At 37.5% G+C, this 21,377-nt stretch overlaps 1 long non-coding RNA gene across 1 annotated transcript; it reads left to right on the forward strand.

Moving 5' to 3' along the window:
• The first annotated feature begins 1,769 nt into the window (after positions 1 to 1,769).
• LOC125587647 lies at positions 1,770 to 7,185 on the forward strand. The gene is made up of 3 exons (XR_007323926.1): positions 1,770 to 4,080; positions 4,156 to 4,313; positions 4,382 to 7,185. It is a non-coding gene; the product is annotated as an uncharacterized LOC125587647 (long non-coding RNA).
• Positions 7,186 to 21,377: the final 14,192 nt, after the last annotated feature.

Here is a 21,377-nt window from a genome sequence, read left to right on the forward strand (position 1 = left end):
TTTGTGCAGGTTTTGATAAGTGGATTTCTCAGAAGTTGTTGGAACCGATGCTTCAAGGTTTGAGGACATATTTCTTTCTGGCAGCTCCCGGCAACCGAGAGTTCATCCGTTCATTCCTCTTCAAAGGCCTATTATTGTTGTGTTAATCTCGATCCCTTCAGGGCCTCTTTTCTTTTACTTAAGTTTTTCTGTGTTTAGATGCTCTGATTACATTCCTGCTTTTCTACTACGTTGTTTTTATGTTATCATGTAAAAAACCAAAAAACTGAACTATAATAAATTTAACATTTTATAAAAAAAAAATTGACTATAAATGTTATTAGAAAAATTAACTAGCTTTGCACAAACAGACAAACTACAGTGTGTTTCTTGATATCTGCTAACGATCTTGGATTTAACTCTTTATTTTTGTTGTTAAACCCCTTTTGTTGATTCTTTTATTATTTTTTCACGTGGTCACCATGTAACATCTTTTTATTTACAAGATTATATTCTAAATAGCATGTGGGAGTACTCTTAATTAGCTGTCCTTGCGAGATACAGATAAAATATTCAATTTTACAGTGATATCTTTTAAATTAGACCAGAAAGGCCGGAAACATGAGCATTTGGGTCACACTGTTTTAATTTCAAACAAAACAGTAATTGATTTTATTCTTTCTGTAGTGATGCTAGTTAATGGATTTGTTAGTACCATCCAAAATAACATATGTTCCCCATGTCAATTTTCTTAATTTTGTCAAAGTAACATAATACTAAAAAGTATAAAAGGATAAGGAAATGCATAAATGAAACAACGTAACCTGCAAAAATATTCTTACTAATATACAATTAGCATATTAACATGGTAGTACTGTTCACGATTGTCAACAGCTTTTACACAATGATAAAACTCTTGAAAATTAACTCCATTGTTAGGTGTTACATCTTTGTTGCGGGTATTCACCTCAATCTCACACTGTTCTCTCATAAATTTCTCATTAACGGTGATCCACCCGGGCTTGAGGAAGAAATGTAACTTGCCGGATGCGAACCGAATGATCTTATAATCCGAATATTGAGATTCTATACGTCCTAGCAAGCTGCACAGTATTTATATGGGATTGACTTTTTGCTCCCACCTTTCTTTGTTTTGTACGAGCAAAGCCATGTTCCTTTGTAGGTCGCATCGAGATACGACTGTAACTTACGACAAAAATGTTGTTTGTTTCGTTGTTGTAGGTTCTGCGATTTGTAACATGCGATTATAATCTGTGACATACGACTACATGTTGTTTGTTTTATGGTTACAGATACCAAAAAAAAAAAAAACTTATCAGTCTCCAATATTTTTACTGACTTAAAATTATGATGTGAGATTAATCGAGAATTATCTGCGACTCGTGACCTATGACATGATCACGCGATCAGTCCCGCGACAGCAAAACGAACAACAATATGTGACTTGCGATTAGTCTTAGTTACAGTAGTAGGTCAATGCGGCTTATAAACGAACATTGAATCACTCCTCAGTTTTTTTCACAAGAAAAAAAAACACTTCTCGAATGGTTTACGTGTTCTTGTTCCACATTTGAATCTTCTTTTACTCGGACCTCGTAGGTCGCTATCGCTGGTCGATGCGACTTACATATGAACAGGAAAACAATTTTCGTTTCTTTTACAACAAAAAACACTCCTCGAACGGTTTACGTGTTCTTATCCCACATTTGAATTTCTTATTACTCGGACCCGAGACTGTTGAATCTTTAATTCTGATATTAATTTGGAGTTCATCTCACGAACATGAACATTTTTTATTTTTTGTAAACTCGAACATGAACATTTATGCATCCATGTTTAGTGAAATCCTAATATATAAAAGGAGCTAAATTCTTGCTTCCTAAGCCTATCCACATGTGCACAAATATTCAGGACCAACCAATATGCCAGGTCATCACGAAGTGGGCTTGCCATTAAAAAAAACGAAATCTTCGCGGCCCAGTCCCTAGCCTCATCTCGCAGTCTCTCTTGATACGGATTTTGTCACAGTCCATTAAAACCAACTCCCAGACCAATCCAGAGACGCTCTTACGGTTCGGGTTATATCGCCCCTTTCTCTGAAATCATCATCCCTAACCCTAAGCGCCGTCTCGATCTCTTTCTCGATTCTCTTCCTCTCCCCCGACTCATCCCCCATAACGCCTCCGACGAGAGTTCTGGTACTTCAATGTGCTCTCATAAATCCTCCATTCAAGATCCCTACAGACCTTCCACATCCCCTCTCCGTCTTGATGATATCTAGATCCCTATTTATACCCTTATCCCAGATCGTAAAATCCATACCCGTACCTCAGATCGTAAAATATATACCCTCATCATGGCGAATACGGCGAAAACGACTGCGATCCGCACCGGAAAAGCTTCTCCTCCTCTCCTCTTCCGACATGTTTCACCAGGACCAGACGATTCCACCTTGAAGTTTAGGCTTCTTCATTTCTGGGAAGCTCGCAAGAATGTCAAAGGAGGACCAGGGATCCTTCTTGGGATCGAGATGCTTATGATCGATGCGGAGGTATGTCTTCATTTTTCATTATATTAGCGAACATTAGGTTGAGATGTTAGCGTATGTTGGAAAACAAAAATTTGATTGATTAAAATAAAAACTTGATTGATTCATAAAAAACTTGATTGATTAAAATAAAAACTTGATTGATTCGTTTGAATTATATTACCGTCTCTTTCATTGGTTTTCCTTGGCCACTTTTGGAGAAAAAAAATTGATTGATTCGTTTAAATTATATTAGCGTATCTTCGATTGATTAGAGAAATTTGTTTCTATTGCTTTAAACGCTTAATAATTTTAATCACTCTGAAAAAACACTTGGTTTAGCTTATCTTTTATTATATATTAGCTTATCTTTGATTGGTTTTTCTCTTTCATTATTCACTTGAGAGTGCTTTGATAGAGATCGGATAAATATTTGAACGCTTATAATTTTAGTTGAACGCTTTCAACTGACTCGATATTGTATCTCTGTTTTGTAGGGTACTTTGGCTCAGGCGTTCATCGGTCAGAACCGTCGCAACCAGTATGAGAAAGAGTTCCAGCGTGGGAGCATCTACACACTGACAAACTTCTATGCATCCAACAGCAAGGTGATGTACCATGTTGCTGATCAGAGGCTGGTAATTTGCATCTCACACGCTTCTGCCCTGTCAAAGGATGAAGAAGACATTGAAGGCATTTTGACAGAGCGCTTCAGGGTCCGTTCCTTTTCAGAATTTGAAGCCAACTGCGATCTCAGAGGGGATCTTCACGGTACGGTTTAAATATTTTCTTATCATGTTTAACCATTCCAATCGGTTAACTTTGTATTGCGTGTAACTGTTTGTTGTAGATGTAGTTGGCCACCTTAAGCTGGTTGATGGCCAGACTCTCCATCAGCGTCCGGTTTTGTGCACCAATGATGACTCAGCTTCTCAGAAAGTGATGGTCCATTTGCAGCTTAAAAAGTAAGATGTTGTAGTTCGACCAATACAGAAATATCATTTTCTAATTTATGATTCTTACTTAAATTAAACATCTACTCTTTGTTAACTGCAGCGGTCCAGTGATGAACGTCTATCTATGGGACGAGGCCGCTGAAAGTTTCCGCCTCAAGTTTGACGCAAGTGCAGCCACTCCAACTGTTCTATTGGTCACAACGGTCAATCCTAAGAGGCTCGGTGGTAATCTCTCACACTCAATATAAGAATTCCTCATCACTCACACTCAGTTAGATAAACCTACCACTAACTGTTTCTATATTGACAGGGAAATTGTACCTAAGTTCAATGTCCTCTTCAAGAATGTTTTTGGATGAAGAGGTTGACCCCACCAATGAATACTTGGCCTGGTTAGTATCTTATTTTTTTAGAAACAATCTATAGCTTAGACTATTATGTGTTTAACACCTTTGATGATCTCCTGATTTAAAATTCTTTGCAAGGTTGACCACGAACCCTTCTGTAACTTCTTTGGTGAACCCTGTTGAGGTGGTCAAAGCTGAGACTCTCACAATAGGTGAGATTGCCACCTTCCTCAAGCGTCAGCCTGCTCAGGTAATCCCATTCCGTTATTACAATCAAACACTTTTCTCAATGTAGTTGCTGACAACGCTTAGGATGTGATTTCAGGTTGCCTACTTTGACTGCATTGCCACAATTGATGATGTCAAGCTTGACACTGAGTGGTATTACATTGCTTGCAAGGATTGCCAGACCAAGTTAAACCGTGGGCCGACAACATTGCTTTGTCCAAAATGCGGGAATGAAAATGCTACTGCAGTAGCCAAGTAAGTTTCTCCTCTCAAATATGTTTTCAAGCGACAATGTATATACTAATCATTTGGTTTTTAGCCAGCTATCGGGTGGAGCTGTCTGTCTATGATAATGATGAGCAGTGCACGTTCATCATTCTCGGAGATGCTGGGAAAGATCTCACAGGCAGGAAAGCAACAGAGTTGATCGATGCTTATGTTCAGGTAATTGTTGTTCTGATGATAAATGATAATTTCCATAATCTTGACACTTATTTTAATCATAGAGTCTACCAAGTTGATAAATGTATTTTGTTATATTAGGAAAATGGTGGAGATGCGGCTGAGCTTGAAGTTTCACTGCCACAGTGTTTCATTGATACAATAGGCCAGACAAAGAAATTCAGGATCAAGGTGGCTCACTACAACTTCACTTCTACCCAACTGTCCTTGACCGCTATCAAGATAGTCTCACCAGCAGAGTTACCACCAAAGAATCCCCCACTCAAGACGCCACCAGGAACTGAAGTGGAGAACACAGAGTTGGCTGAGAGTAGTGGTGGTGGTGCTTCAGCTATTGACGACCAGAAGGAAGCAAAGCGTACCAAGCGTAGTGGCTAGATCACATGCAGAATGGTTACTCTATCAGTGGCTGGTACAGACTGCCCAGTCAGGATGATTCTCTAATAACAGTCTACTTATCTCTCTTTAATCAGTTTGTTTTTGCTTCTTGCTAAGACAGTTTAGGATTGGAAACACGTTATGGTTTGGTTTTCTTATTTGAGTTATTTGGTTTTTATTCATAGCTTTGTTATGAAGTTTAAGAATGATCAACATTATCATATTAAAATTGTTTGGTTTTCATTCCTAACTTATTAAAGTTGTTTGATCAGCATGCATTTTACATACGTATACGTAATTAAGAACCTAATGCATGCATGGATTGGTTTATGTCCATGCTGATATTAATTTAATTAAAGCAACTGTAATATTAGCTGCATACTGATTCGTATACGTTGTTGGAGGTTTTTTGAATTTATAAATTCATTTTTGAATTAAAACATTGTTAGTATTGATATATTAATTTAATACTTTAATTCAAACTTACTGTTGTTTTAAAAAAAAAAAAACTGATCACCGCTTCCAACATCTTCGCATTATAAAATAAACAAAACTTAGCTTTCCCTTTCAAAAACTTCAAAACTCCAAATCCGCGCGAAACGCGGACACCGACCCTAGTGTCTAATAAACAGGGGAAAACATATATACTACAAAAGTTACAAAAAATAAATATACTACAATGTAACAAAATTATGTGACGTAAAAAGGACAGATCACATTGATGTCGTATGAGCTTTACATAAGCTAATCAAAAGCCACTAAGGAGATTTTGTTGGATGGCTCGTCGTATCTGATCCATATATATTAATGTAAAGTCACATCGTCTAAGACTGCGACTCTACGGGTGTGGTTGTATGGTATAATTAGAATAAATAAAGTAGGTGAAAAAAAATTTCAACCTGTTTACTTTTATTTTACCCAATCAAGTAGAAAATGATTTCAGCTCGTTTATAGGTGAAAAATCTACTCTATTAAAATATAGTCCTATTTTTGTCCACCATGAAAGTTGTCATTTAAGTTTTGAACTTATTCATAATTCTACCATTTAATATACACATTGATTATACAATATTCTTAATATTGACTTAATTACTTAATCTACTAATAGTATATGATATTAATTGGGTTAAGAATCTGTATTATACCACATTTTGTGGAAAAATTGTTAAGTCTTTACGTAAAGACTTAAGAAACAGTTAGAGTTTATACAAATAGTTTATCACAGGTAATCTTAATTTACCATATTAAAAATTATTTGAATAAATATCAAACAGTAAAGGAAAGTAAGTTATTCACCATAATAAATCTGCACGGATAAAATTTAAATAAATAATTAGATCAACTTTTTTGCAGAAAATTATTAGATGGACTTAGAATTTTTTGCAGAAAATAATTAGATCAACTTTTTTGCAGAAAATATAATTTCATAAGTCAAAAGACAATATAACTGTTCAATGATAGATTCTTTAAAATCTCTTTACCACAAGATTATTAATATATTTTCACAAAGTGTGAACGATCTCAAGAAACCATATAAGTAATATGAGATATATATGTATTTATACTAATATAAAAACTTATAAAGAAAAAATAATTTATTTTTATGAGAATGAATTTACTTGAATAATTTATTGAACAAATATTAAATTAAAAAACAAAAAATAATCAACAAATTTATTGTATATATAATACATAATTTTTATCGGTTCAGCTAAAAAAACCGTGTTTCAACGCGGGTATTATCCTAGTTGTACTTAGTAAATATTCCTTCAACGTTTATGAGATGAAAAGATTTACTCCAACTTTATTACCTTTCATTTCTCCCATTTCAACTTCATTTTTTCAATTTTCACCTTTTTACTCCACTACTTAACCAATCACACTCTAGATCGAAATAATCTGTCGTAGACTCTAGACCATTTCTAAAATATTTTGCTATTTTTCCTAAAATAAAAAAAATTGTAATTTGGTTTACTCTAATATTTTTTTTCTAAATATCAATCTCTAAATATAGAGCAAACAAATAGAAGAGTGCTACATTTACAGTTACAAATAAAAAAAAAATATCAATAAAAAATATCAATCTTAACTTTAGAAAAAAATATTTGAGTAGCTTTACTTTTAAGTGGAGATTAACTGCTATTATAAAAGCAAACTAGGTGTTTTCCTGCACCATGTGCAGTGATAAATTTTTTAAAAGTTAAATTATATTTAAAATGAAATTTATTAATATTATATATTTTATTATTTTTGACTAATATTTAATATAAAGTTGATTATTTAAGCATAAAATTTAGAAAAAATATTTTTGTTTACTTTAAATTACATTTAATAATATATATGTAATATATTTAAAATTCGAATCTTAGATAAATTTTTTTATCTATTTATTTTGGTTAAATGTATTAAATCAACTTGTATAAAATTACTAAAAATCATATAAAAATTGTATAGTTATTAAAAATTATAACTAAACAATATTTATAAAATTTGTAGATATCTAAAAGAAACTAATGAAATTACGATTAACAATTTATTAATTTTTTAAAAAAGGTGTAGAAAATTTTGAAAATATTAGTAATAAAAATTGTATAATTATAAAAATATAATTAAATAATGTATTTCGAAATTTATTATGCATATTTCAATATATTTATTTTAATGATGACTTATGAATTATTACCATATTTTAAGAAGTTTAACAAAGATATAAATCAACATTAAATGTAATGTATTAGTTATTAACATATTCTATAAAGTGTACCAAAAATATATGTCAGTAATAAATGTGATTGTCCATTTCATATTAACTATAAGCCATGTCATCAATCTTGTTAGCCATGTCATCATTTTTTTTGTAAAAATGATTGTAGTTAGGACATGTGGCAAAATCATTTCGCAAATGTAGTCCATGGGATTTATAAGTGAATAAATAATCTTAATATGCCTATTTATTGCAGTTTCTTATGCAAATCAGACTTTTAATGAAAAACTTTCAATTTCCTGTGGAAGGATCAAACGTGTAGATTTGACCAGCTTCCCCGTCCTACTTATACCAGTCACTCCTATATAGCATGAAAACTTTGTGAAAAATCAAGATCTGCTTTCTATTTTGGAATTGGAAACAAAATTGGAAGTTTTTGGAAATTCCCCAGAAACACAATTCCTAAAATTGTTCAATTGAAACATATAAATGAACCGCAACTTAGTAATGACATAATTATACTTTTGATGAAGTTAACACATAAAGTATGTAATATATAGCTCCTCTAACTTCTAAACCACATTATGCTAGATAAATAAAATTTTTGTTTCTACCTAAAAACATATCAATCATAGATTCTTTTAAAATATTTAATAAGAGATAAGGAAACCTAAAGGATATTGCTAAAATGATTCCTAAAGGGATTCTGAGATCCGATAAATAATATCCAAACGGGAAAAATAGTCATATAAGAACGAACACTTCGAATAGTCATATAAGAACGAACACTTCGAAGTGGTTTCGGCGTTGGCAAGAGATTATAAACTTACTTATCTCAGAAATAAAGTTCAAATATAATATGCAAATTATTATATATTGATCAGATACAGATTCAAAATGTAAAGACCTAAAGAATACCGATTCGATCAATGATAAAACAAAATAAAAAGGTTAAACAAAATATTAATTATCAATCATAAAGATAATGTAGAATTGTGTTAGTGCATTTTATACTATTATTGATAAGTTGTTATCAAAATGCTACATAATAAACACAGTTGCGAAAGAAAAAAATCGAAAACCAAGTGTTTGGGGCTTTAGCATTGAGATAAATAACATACAACCACAAACAAATGAATAACTATAACAATTTTTCGGGGGGTAAAATGTTAATGTTAGGTCTTGATTTGTATCCGTTTCATTACGTACGTTTTACTCCAAATTACTCCTTAAAGGCTCGCTTTCAAATCAAGACCTAAATTTCTATTTGTCTTCTTTGTCTTAATTTAATATTAGTTAATATGTGCATGCGAGGTTTTATGCAATTTGACATCACATTTGTCTGTACAAAGAATAATGAATAACATGAACAGTAAAGCAAGTAGTAGACGCACTTTCGAAAGAACAAACAAAAACAGGCAAGACTTTACAATAAGACGACATTGACAACAATGTTTAAAAGAATGTCACGAAAGGAAAAGTATGATAATCAAAATCTGCAAATGTCCATACTTGATAACCACCCATACACAAAAACCAAGTTGACAAGTAGTCTACTAACCCATGGTTGATCGTTTGAGTTGAACTAACTTAATTTTTGTTAGAAACACGTGTGAAAGGTTTTTGGGCTTCAGCTATTTCCACATGGACCAGCGACAGAAACACTCTCCTTGGGCCAAGCAAACACAAGCCCAGTCCAGCTTATCTTACCTGATCATATACAAAGCATATATAATGTGAAGTATGATGATCTAGGTTAAGGTTACGCAACAACTCTTAGTTTACGGCAACAAAACCAGATCATCAGGAGATTAGCAAGAGAAAGAAGACAACATACAAGATAACTAGCTTAGGCTTAAGTCTGTTATCTAAAGGGCTTGTTGTATTCTCTAGCTTGGAGTATTTGGTTCATTGTAAACTAACTAGCACACTTATTTGGTGTGGCTGGTGACTCTTTTGATCTAGTCAAGTTTGGGAGCAGAAGTTCTCCCACGAGCGTACCGTGCCGAGGGCCGGGAACTCGTTAAATTGATTGTGTATTTACTTTCAGTTTAAACCTAGATCTAAGGCTAACTTGAAACCTAAGTAACCTAAGCTAAATTCTTCTACAAGTGGTATCAGAGCTTACGGGTTATTAAGGCTACTCAGGTTTTGAGAAAGAGACGAAGACATATCTGGTACCTGTTCAATGGTGACGTCAAAGGAACGTGTGGAGATAGATCGTTTCGATGGTGATGGTGATTTTGCTCTATGGAAAGTAAGAATGCTTGCTCACTTTGGAGTACTTGGATTGAAAGCTATACTCACGGACGAGAAGCTTTTAAAGGAAGTTCCAGACCCCAAGAATAAGCCCAAGTCTGCCATGAAGGACACGGGAAAGGGGCTAGCTGGAATAGTTGAACCAACACCTGCAGTTGACCCTGCGAAATTTGAAAAGTCAGAAAAAGCTAAGGACCTGATTGTGCTGAATGTTGGGAACAAAGTCTTAAGAAAAATTCAACATTGTGAGACTGCTGCTGCAATGTGGAGTACATTAAACAATTTGTACACAGAGACTTCTCTACCCAACCGGATTTATCTACAGCTCAGGTTTTACACTTTTAAAATGGCTGATTCGAAGTCTATTGATGAGAATGTGGATGACTTCTTAAAGCTAGTTGCAGACTTAGACTATTTGCAAGTTGAAGTATCAGAGGAAGTTCAAGCTATCCTACTTCTAAGTTCTCTACCTAGCAAATATGATCAACTCAAGGAGACTCTCAAGTACGGGAGAGACACACTGAGCCTAAATAAAGTTACAGGTGCAGCAAGATCGAAAGAAAGAGAGTTGATCGAGAGTGGTAAGTTTACCAGGTCAGGTGGAGAAGGTCTGATGGTGCAAGACAGGGGCAGATCAGACAACCGCGGTAAGGGAAATGGAAAATCCTATAGAGGAAAATCCAAGAGCAGACAGGGGCGTTCCAAGTCGCGTCCCAGGAACAATAAGAACACTAAGGGATGTTTCATATGCGGTAAGGAAGGTCACTGGAAGCGCGAGTGTCCTAATAAGAAACAATTCAAGACGCAAGACTCAGCTAATGTTGTAGCAGAGTCTAAGGAGCCGTTTATTCTTACCGTCAGTACCCAATACGCCAAGGATGAATGGGTAATGGATTCTGGATGCTCATTCCATATCACTCCAGATAAAAGCTTCATGTTTGACCTGGAAGAATTCAAAGGTAGAAAGGTGTTAATGGCAAACAACACACACAACAACATTCAGGGAATTGGGAAAATTAAAATTCTTAATCCAGATGGTTCTTTGGTGATCTTAACAGGAGTAAGATACATGCCAGGTATGAGCAGAAATTTAATTTCCTATGGAATGTTGGAGACAGCAGGTTGCACCTATGAAGGAAAGGATCTTACAGTGAATTTTTATAAGGATAATAAACGTGTATTGTCAGGAAGGTATCATCAGGGACTGTGTTATCTACAAGGGACTGTCCTAAGAGGAGAGGTTAATCTATCCAGAGCAGAGAAAAATATGACTAATGTTTGGCATTCACGCCTCGGTCATATGAGTCTTAATAATATGTCTGAACTTGTCAAAAGGGGATTTATCATTGACAAGGAGGTGAAGACATTGGATTTCTGTGAACATTGTGTTATTGGCAAGTCACACAAGCAAAGCTTTCCTAAAGCTAAAAATGTGACTAATGGGATTCTTGAATATGTTCATTCTGATTTATGGGGTTCTCCTTCTACACCAGATAGTCTTTCTGGGAATAAGTACTTTGTGACTTTTATTGATGATTTTTCAAAGAAGGTCTGGATTTATTTCTTGAAGACTAAAGATGAGGTATTTTCTAAGTTCAGAGAATGGAAAGCTGAGGTTGAAAAGAAAACAGAGAAGAAGCGTAAGTGTTTGAAAACTGATAATGGATTGGAATTATGCAACAGGCAGTTTGATGATTACTGCAAGCAGGCATGGATTAAGAGACATAGAACCTGTACCTACACCCCACAACAGAATGGGGTTTCTGAGAGGATGAACAGGACTATTATGGATAAAGTTAGATGCATGTTAGCCGAATCTGGCTTAGACCAAAGCTTCTGGGCAGAAGCTGCATCTACTGCAATCTACTTGATTAACAGATCTCCTAATTCGGCACTAAACTTCAGGCTGCCAGAAGAAGTGTGGTCAGGTTCTAAACCTGACATAGGACATCTTAGAACGTTTGGTTGCTCTGCCTACGTTCATATAACAGAAGAAAAGACTGGACCTAGAGCACTCAAGGGAGTGTTTGTGAGATATCCTATGGGCACCAAGGGATATCGAGTTTGGATATCACAAGAGGGAAGATGCAGAACCAGCAGAAATGTGGTATTCAACGAAGATGAACTGTATAAGCACACGAATAACCAGAAAGAAGGTGCTAAGTCTAAGCACACAGATCGTGAAGAGGAAGCTAAGAAGAGAGTTTCTTTCAGTGATGAATTGATCAGGGGACCTTCTCCTTCTCCTGAACTCGAAGATACACCTGATCAAGGTGGAGAAGAGTCATCATCTGAAAACTCCAGTTCAAGTGACCAGAACTCAGATGAAGAAGGTGAAAATGGGAGTAACGACGGCGATCCAGACTCTCCACATTCATATATTCTGGCACAAGACAGAGAAAGAAGGCAGAATGTGCGACCACCATCTCGATATGAAGATGGCAACTTTGTAGCTTACGCGCTAAATGTTGTCAATGATTTGGAAGTTGAGGAACCAAAATCATATGCTGCTGCTATGAGAACTCGAGAAAGAAAGTTGTGGAAGCAAGCTGCTGAAGAGGAGATGGAATCTCACAGAAAGAACAGAACCTGGGATCTCATCGACAGACCAGCCAAGGCAAAGCTTGTGGGGTGCAGATGACTGTTCAAGCTTAAGCCGGGAATCCCAGGAGTTGAAGATGAACGATACAAGGGCAGACTGGTTGCTAAAGGGTATTCTCAAACAGAAGGGATTGACTACAACGAGATCTTCTCACCAGTTGTGAAGCATGTTTCTATCAGACTTATGCTCAGCATCGTGGTAAATCTGAATTTGGAATTAGAACAGATGGATGTTAAAACAGCTTTCTTACATGGAAGCCTAGAGGAACGAATACTAATGGAACAGCCTGAGGGGTTTATAAAGTCAGGGACAGAGAACAAGGTGTATTTGCTGAGAAAGTCTCTGTATGGTTTAAAGCAGTCTCCGAGAAGGTGGAATCATCGTTTTAACTGTTTCATGAAGGATCAGCTGTTCAAGCGATGTAGCAAGGACCTATGTGTCTATATGAGAGATGTTCAAACCGATAAGGCCATCTATTTACTCCTATATGTCGATGACATGTTGATTGCCTCAGAAAATAAGAAGGTGATCAAAGAGCTTAAAGAGAAGATGAGTGGAGAATTTGAGATGAAGGATATGGGGAAAGCCTCCAGAATCTTGGGTATGGACATCCTCAGAGACAGAGAGAAAATTAATCCTATCCCAGAGGAAATATATTGAGAAGGTGATAAAGACATTTGGGATGCAGGATTCCAGAGAAGTAATCACTCCAACTGCGTCACATTTCAAACTGAGAAGCCTAACAGATGATGAATGGACGGTGGAGGCATCTCATATGGACAGGATTCCATACGCTAGCGCCACAGGAAGCCTAATGTACGCTATGGTGGGCTCTAGACCTGACCTAGGATTCGCAGTAGGTTATGTGTGCCGGTTCATGAGCAAACCAGGAAGAGAACACTGGAAAGCAGTCTAGTGGATTCTAAGGTACCTAAAACGAGCAATGAACTCAAACCTAACATTCAAGAAGAACCCTAAGTTGATAGTAGAAGGGTTCTCAGACTCAGACTATGCAACAGACATAGACAGGAGGCGTTCAGTTACAGGATACACATTCAAGTTTGGAGGCAATACTATCTCATGGAAGTCATGTCTACAATCAGTTGTGGCATTATCTACTACAGAAGCCGAGTATATGGCTATGAATGAAGCAGCTAAAGAAGCAATGTGGCTAAAAGAAATCTGCTCAGAGTTGGGATTCAAACAACAAGGTATCAGACTCTACTATGATTCACAAAGTGAACTAGCCCTAGCAAGAAATCCAGTCAATCACGAGAAGACAAAACACATAGCTACCAAGTTCAACTTCATTCGAGACCTAGTGGAAGCAGGAGACATCATCCTAAACAAGATTCATACCAATGTAAATCCTGCATACTTCCTAACTAAGACGGTACCTGGTCAGAAGTTCCAGCTTTACTGTGAGCTTTTGAACGTCCACTGAGTGGGCAGGAAGCCGCTCCAGGTGATCCAGATGTCTTGACTTCATCCTCGCAAATCACAAGTAACAATCCCATGTTAGTGGTTACAGATCAAAGTCATGAACATCTGAGAAATTCGTGACAAAGGAAGAAGACATCACCTGGAGCAGAGACTAAATCGAGAAGAGTGCTCGGTTTAGGTGGAGGCTATACCAACATCAAACCATCACGGGTTTGATGCAAGCAAAGACTCGAGGCAAGGGCCCGAGTAATTGATCAAACATCAGACACCACAGAAGTCGCAGAACCTACAATAAGAAACATGTGTAAGTAACAGACATCAGAATGTTATTATACAAAAAAGGGGGGGGGGGGGTTCTTCTTACATCTTACCAGAAGATCAGTAAAGTGTGTTGTTAGCTCATACAGCTATAATCAGTCGTCAGATCAAGGAAAGGGTTTCGGTTTGAAGTCCGGAACAGATTAACTTTTTTTTTAAAGGTAAATCAACTCCTACAACATCGAGTGGAGTCAGATTGATGAAGATTAAAACATATGAAAGGCAGTGGTCTTGGAAAGGTCCTTACTTGGGTTCACGAAAGTGGTGGAGCGGGATGACAAAGCTCGCGGCGGAGCTACATGCATGTCGGAGGAGGTGATGTCTCACCGGAGTAGACATGCAACACGGAATCAAAAGGGGTTACCAAATCGCTCAAAGAAAACAGCTACTCATCCATACAGATGACCCTAGTTTCTCAAAGAAGAAGAGAAATCAGGTGTACCTGAGGATGGACAAGACGGAGGAGCGACGCCGTCATGGTGGAGCTAACCGGATCAGTCTTGGTGGAGCTCAGCAGGGCTTCAAGTACTCACGGTGTGAAAGAGCCAAGAGGAAACAAGAGAGACAGAAAGGCACTAGAGAGAGAGAGAGTGAGAGATCGCGTCTGATCTCTTCCTTACTCGCAGAAAGAGACACGAGGTAGGGTTTGTCGGCAGGAGAGGTGAATGGCTGCGCTTATGGGCTTCAGTCAAAGAGGTGGAGATTTGTGAAAGATTTTTGGGCTTCAGCTATTTCCACATGGGCCAGCGACAGAAACACTCTCCTTGGGCCAAACAAACACAAGCCCAGTCCAGCTTATCTTACCTGATCATATACAAAGCATATATAATGTGAAGTATGATGATCTAGGTTAAGGTTAAGCAACAACTCTTAGTTTACGGCAACAAAACCAGATCATCAGGAGATTATCAAGAGAAAGAAGACAACATACAAGATAACTAGCTTAGGCTTAAGTCTGTTATCTAAAGGGCTTGTTGTATTCTCTTGCTTGGAGTATTTGGTTCATTGTAAACTAACTAGCACACTTATTTGGTGTGGCTGGTGACTCTTTTGATCTAGTTAAGTTTGGGAGCAGAAGTTCTCCCACGAGACGTACTATGCCGAGGTCCGGGAACTCGTTAAATTGATTGTGTATTTACTTTCAGTTTAAACCTAGATCTAAGGCTAACTTGAAACCTAAGTAACCTAATCTAAATTCTTCTACAACACGAAAAACACATTTGGTTAGAAAGCATAACTGGTGTAAAATATATACCAAACTAACCCGAAGTAGAGCTAATTAATTTATAGATACGTATAAATAACCTGAACAGAAAAAACATGGTAATTATAACAATTTTTTTTTTATATAGATACTATCCTATGAGCAGTCTCATTTAAATGGGATTGTCATTGTATGTCGGCTCACCTCATTATATCTGATGCGAGTTAATCTAATCGGTAACTACAAACTGTAAATCCATTATTGTGTCACGTGAGCCGTCTTACAAACTCGTTCGCAAATTTAATCGTCTATAAATTAATTTTACAGATTTGATATAAGAAACCTTATTTGATTTTTTAGAAATAATAAAGATTATAGTTCAATCAATCAATTATATAAAGATATTAAAATGACCTAATTAAAACTTCCTAGATATAAGCAAATTAAAAATTTGTTGCCGACGTAAATATGTATTTTTTTAAAAGATATTTCTAAAAATTAGTATGTTTTTAGGGAAAATAACTTTCAATAAGATTATACTTTGAAAACTATACACACTTATTTATAGGTGAAATGAAATAACTACCTAATTTAAATATTTATAATTATTTTAATATATAAATTAATAATTTTCTTTTAATTTTTATTTTGATACATTCCTATAGAAATTGGTCTAGAAACAAGTTCAACAATAATAAGATTTTCATCATTTCTTTTTTTTTAATGATACATATAACATCTCTAGTTTGAAAAAACGTCACAACCATCATTTTTTCTATTTTTATTTTTCAAATCACGAAGCATATATTGTCTTTGCTCTTGATCATCATTTTAAATCGTATACAGTCTATTTACATAAAATTCATAACAGTAAAATCATAGATAAACCTTAAATATTTCCAATTTTTTGTATCTATTTGTTATATTAATATATTAACATTTATTTATTTCAAATATAATAATAATAACCCTTTCAAATTTAATTTTTTTAACATAAAATATCTTTTTATATATTAGAATGTGTGGTTTTCAGAAAAGTAAAAATAGGTATAACTTTAAAAATTTAAATAATAAATAGGGTAATTTGAAAATTATCACAAGTTTCCAACTTATGTAGTGTCACTTTAGTCTCATTTTTGCCGTATTCTAAATAGCTTTAACTTGTCATTTTTCTAAAATTAGAGAAAATTGTTACGTTTATACATGTACTTTACTTTTTAATAAAAAAATGATTTCTCTTATTTCAGTTGAAACATAAATATAAACAGTTTTGAGAGCTTATCCATCTAGCTTAAGAGTTCGATTGGTAATGGACGTAACTTTGAATAATTTGTTATAAAAAAAATCTATAGATTTTATTGTTGTAGAATTTATTTATAAGCCCAAAAAAATTATTGTGCATATTTGGGTCTACGGAGCATTTGTACAGCTGTAGGTTATTTCAAGAACTGTAATTTTAAAATTTTATTAAAGTTTGATTGCTGTGAATTTAGTGGTATAGAAATAAAAGTTGGATGTTCGGAAGATAAAAGCAAGACTGTGAGAAAAAACGCTCTCAGGCACATTTGTCGAGAACGGTCCTTACCCCCTAGGTTCTAACTTGCTTCACAAGTTAACTTTCCTTTCTTGGGCATCAGATCTCCGTGGGCCTTACACCTTTTCGAATCTTTTTCTTCTTTGAGCACTATTTTGAGGATAAGAACTAAGCCATTTCTTTACCCGTTGGTCCCTTCCTCCACTGCCGGCGGCAGGTGGTCTTCCCGACCAACAGACACAGCTGCAATGAAGAAGGAAGCTTCCTTTACCAGAAGTAGAATGAGTAATAACCCCAGCTTCATGCCCTCCCCCTACTAAGCTCTAGCCACAGCGTAGAGTCGACGGATACTCCTCTACGGACCAGCGGTTTCCTTACTGCCTCTCGACAGATTCAGCTACAACAGGACGCTTCCTCAGAACACTCCTTCTTAATGGCTCTAAGTACTCGCTTAGCCCACACTGCAACTCCTCTATCTTACTACGACTCTGCTACTACGCACCACGACACTACAACCATACTCAGCTAGATTCTTGTTCAAAATGTCACCAAGAAGACTCACTGCAGCGGAAAAAGGAAAAGGGGTGATTTAAAATGAAACAGAACCAAACCGCAGAAAAATTAGAGCCCCCAGTTTCGACAACTCCGCTCTCATCCAACAGAACTTGCTCACCATTATTGGTAGATTGGTGAACCCACGAGAACAATCTATCTCTCGCCTCCTCGACGAACTCCCGGAGAAATGGACCCTCAAAGGAACGGTAACAGAATCAGATCTAGGCTATGACCGGTTCCATCTAAGATTTGAGAGGGAGGAAGACATTCAAAGTGTGCTCAACAACAGACAATATCAGTTCAACGGCTGGATGGTTATCTTACAGCGATGGGAACCCATTATCTCAACAACTTTCCCTTCACAGATCCCTTTTTGGATCTCTCTCAAAGGGTTCCCCCTGCACTTCTGGCATGAGAAAGTCATCTACGAGATAGGCCAGGATCTAGGCACTTTGGAAACCTACGAAATCACTAAGACCTCTGCACGTATTCGAGTGCTCCTTAATAGCCTGGAACCCATTGTCACATATACCTTACTTGAGTTCGACACAGGAGAAGAGGCACCAATAACTCTTGAGAAACCCTGGATCTCACTACTCACAAGGGCACTCTGGAACTCGATATCAGTCGTCACGCAGAGACAACCGCTTCCAACCTTATGCAGACGCTAACCGCTCCTCCAACAGATCGAGAGGAACGGAGTTCCACCAAAGGCTTGACCGCCATGACAGACCTTTTGGAGAACGTGTTTCTCTCTCACAAGATCAGGTCAGACCGCTTCGTAACAAGATCACCCCAGGCTCGACTGAACCGACTTGGAGAGCAATGAACACAAATCACCTTCCCCAGCTAGCAGGGAACGCAACTCTCAATATGGAAGGCAAGAAGAACGTGAGGACCTTGGCCATAAGCTTCTCCCAGAACCTACAGCATGATCTAATATGGTATGGAGAGAGAAGAGAAACTCCCAGATATCACCACAAAGAAGGCCTCCCCCAGAGGCTCTTCACACATTGATGTCGATAGCACATGAACATACATCTGAAGAACCCAAGTCTCTTGAGAGGAATCTTGCAAACTGTGATTTCCCACCTCTCCCACACATTCCAACTACTGAGGAGGTCATGCAAGAGCTGGTGGATGTATCAATTCAGTACACCAACTCTGAAGATCCAGTAAAACGGGAAGCAAGAAGATAGAGGGTATTCCAAAGCAATGCTGAAGGGATCATGGAGACAACTGCAGCGTCGATAATTGCAGCAGCATCCAGCAGACACTATGCCATGCCTATTACAACCGCAGTTATGCCGTCTGACCCTATCCTACTACCGGACTTGGAATGACTACTGATGCTCCAGGCCAACCAAAACGCAGGGGAAGACCCCCACGAGTGATAAACCAGTCTCCAAGAACAAAAGCTCTAGCTGGAGCCTCCTCTCGTAAGCGTAATCTTGCAGCTGCTCACGCATCACCGTCAAGACAGACAGAATTACCAAACACACAAAACCAGAGGACAGTAGGATCAGTAGCAGCCTCCACAAGCAATGGAAGACCGAAGATGAAAACCATCCCTGCTAGTGTGAAGACCAAGCCGGATTTTCACACCCAAGGGCCTCCTCTTCCTTAGCTGTTCTGAGCTGGAACTGTCAAGGTCTGGGTAATCCCGAGACAGTCCAGCATATAAAAGATCTCCATAAGCTTCATACTCCTGACAACTTCTTCCTAGAGGAACTCTGAGATTTGTGCTACAACTCTCACTTTCTGGTTTCTCCTGATGGACATGGAGGAGGTGGTTTGGCCCTATTCTGGAACACAAACATCGATCTGCAAATCATTTCCTCATGTCACAATTATATTGATACGGTTGCTGTTACAAAAGGGCAGACTTTCAATTGTACCTTTACGTATGGTGCCCCTGAGCTGAGCCAGCATCAAGACGATGGAATGCGCTGATATCAATCTCCACATCTAGACCAGGTCCCTGATTCCTGACAGGGGATTTCAACGAGATTATTGGAAATTCAGAGAAAGTGGGAGGAGCTGATAGATCAGAAAACAGTTTTGTACTTTTTCGAAGCTTCTTGTCTCAATGTGATCTCTTTGATATCCAACATTCTGGGAACTTCTTATCGTGGAGAGGTAAGCGTGGGAAACACCTAGTCCACTGCAGGCTAGATAGAACAGTTGCGAACAGCGAGTGGTCTGATATGTTTCCTCATAGCCGAACCCATTATCTTAAGCTCGAGATATCAGATCACCGCCCTCTACTCACCATCTTTGACCCTACTAAAAAGAAACCACGAAGGATGTTAAGATATGATAGACGCCTCAGATCAAATCAAGAGGTCAAAGATATAGTAGAAGCAGTCTAGAATGCATCACCTGAAGCGCAAATCACATCTAGAATCTCCCACTGCCGTAAAGCAATTGCTGAGTGGAGCCGCTCACAGTACCTCAACAGTAGAAAGACTATCGAACGCCTCCAGGAAGAACTTGATACGGTTCTGTCTGCTCCGACAGCCGATGATACAAATATCTCGACTCTCAACTTCGCTCTCCTACAAGCGTACAGATCTGAAGAAGAGTACTGGAAACAGAGGAGTAGACAGCTGTGGCTTACGCTTGGTGATAAAAATATTGAAAGGTGATAAAAATATTGGATACTTTCACTCTGCAACAAGAGCAAGAAGAGCACGAAACAGGCTGTCACATATCGAGGGATCAAATGGGGGAAGTGGTCTATGAAGAATAACATATAGTAAATGTCTTAGCTACCTATTTCAAAGACATATTTACCTCTTCAAATAGTGATTGTGCCCCGACTGTCAATCAAGCTCTGAAACAGAAAGTTTCATCAGAGATGAATGAACAACTGATCCAACTGCCTTCAACTGCTGAAGTCAAATGAGGCATGTTCGTCATCCATCCAGACAAAGCACCTGGTCCGGATGGGTTCTCTGATAGCTTCTTCCAGTCAAACTGGGACATAGTTGGACCTGCAATCACAAGAGATATTCAACACTTCTTCACTACAGGGAGACTGCCCTCGACTATCAACTCAACACACATCAGACTCATCCCTAAAATAAAGAGCCCCAAGCTAGTGTCAGAGTACAGGCCCATTTCCCTTTGTAATGTATATTACAAGGTGATTTCTAAGATCATATCCCTGAGGCTAAACCTTGTCCTACAAGCTATTATTTCAGAGAATCAATCTGGCTTTATACCTGGGCGAGCCATCTCAGACAATGTGTTGATTACGCACGAGAACTTCCACTACCTCAAGACCTCATCTGCAAAGAAACACTGCTCAATGGCGGTTAAAACCGACATGAGCAAAGCTTATGATAGGTTAGAGTGGAATTTCATCAAAGAAGTGCTGACAAGATTGGGGTTTCATAGAAACTGAATTACCTGAGTGATGGAGTGTCTCTCAACAGTATCCTACTCCTTTCTACTCAATTACTCAGTCCATGGAGAAGTAATTCCACAACGTGGCATCCAGCAAGGTGATCCTTTATCACCGTACATCTTCATCCTCTGCAGCGAAGTTCTGTCAGGATTATGTACAAAGGCACAATTAGATGGGTCTCTAGTAGGCATCAAAGTTGCTACAAATTGCCCAAGGATAAACCACTTACTCTTTGCAGACGATACGATGCTCTTCATAAGGTCATATGAAAGAAGCTGCTCCACACTGATGTGAATTCTATCCCTCTACGAAGCAGCCTCAGGACAAAAGATCAACTCTGATAAATCGTCAATCACCTTCTCTACAAGAACATCACAAGGAGTCAAGAATCGAATAAAGAAAATCCTCGGCATTGATAAGGAGGGTGGTGTTGGCAAGTACCTAGGAT

The sequence above is a fragment of the Brassica napus genome, chromosome C5, assembly GCF_020379485.1.
Source record: "Brassica napus cultivar Da-Ae chromosome C5, Da-Ae, whole genome shotgun sequence".
NCBI classification, from domain to species: domain Eukaryota; kingdom Viridiplantae; phylum Streptophyta; class Magnoliopsida; order Brassicales; family Brassicaceae; genus Brassica; species Brassica napus.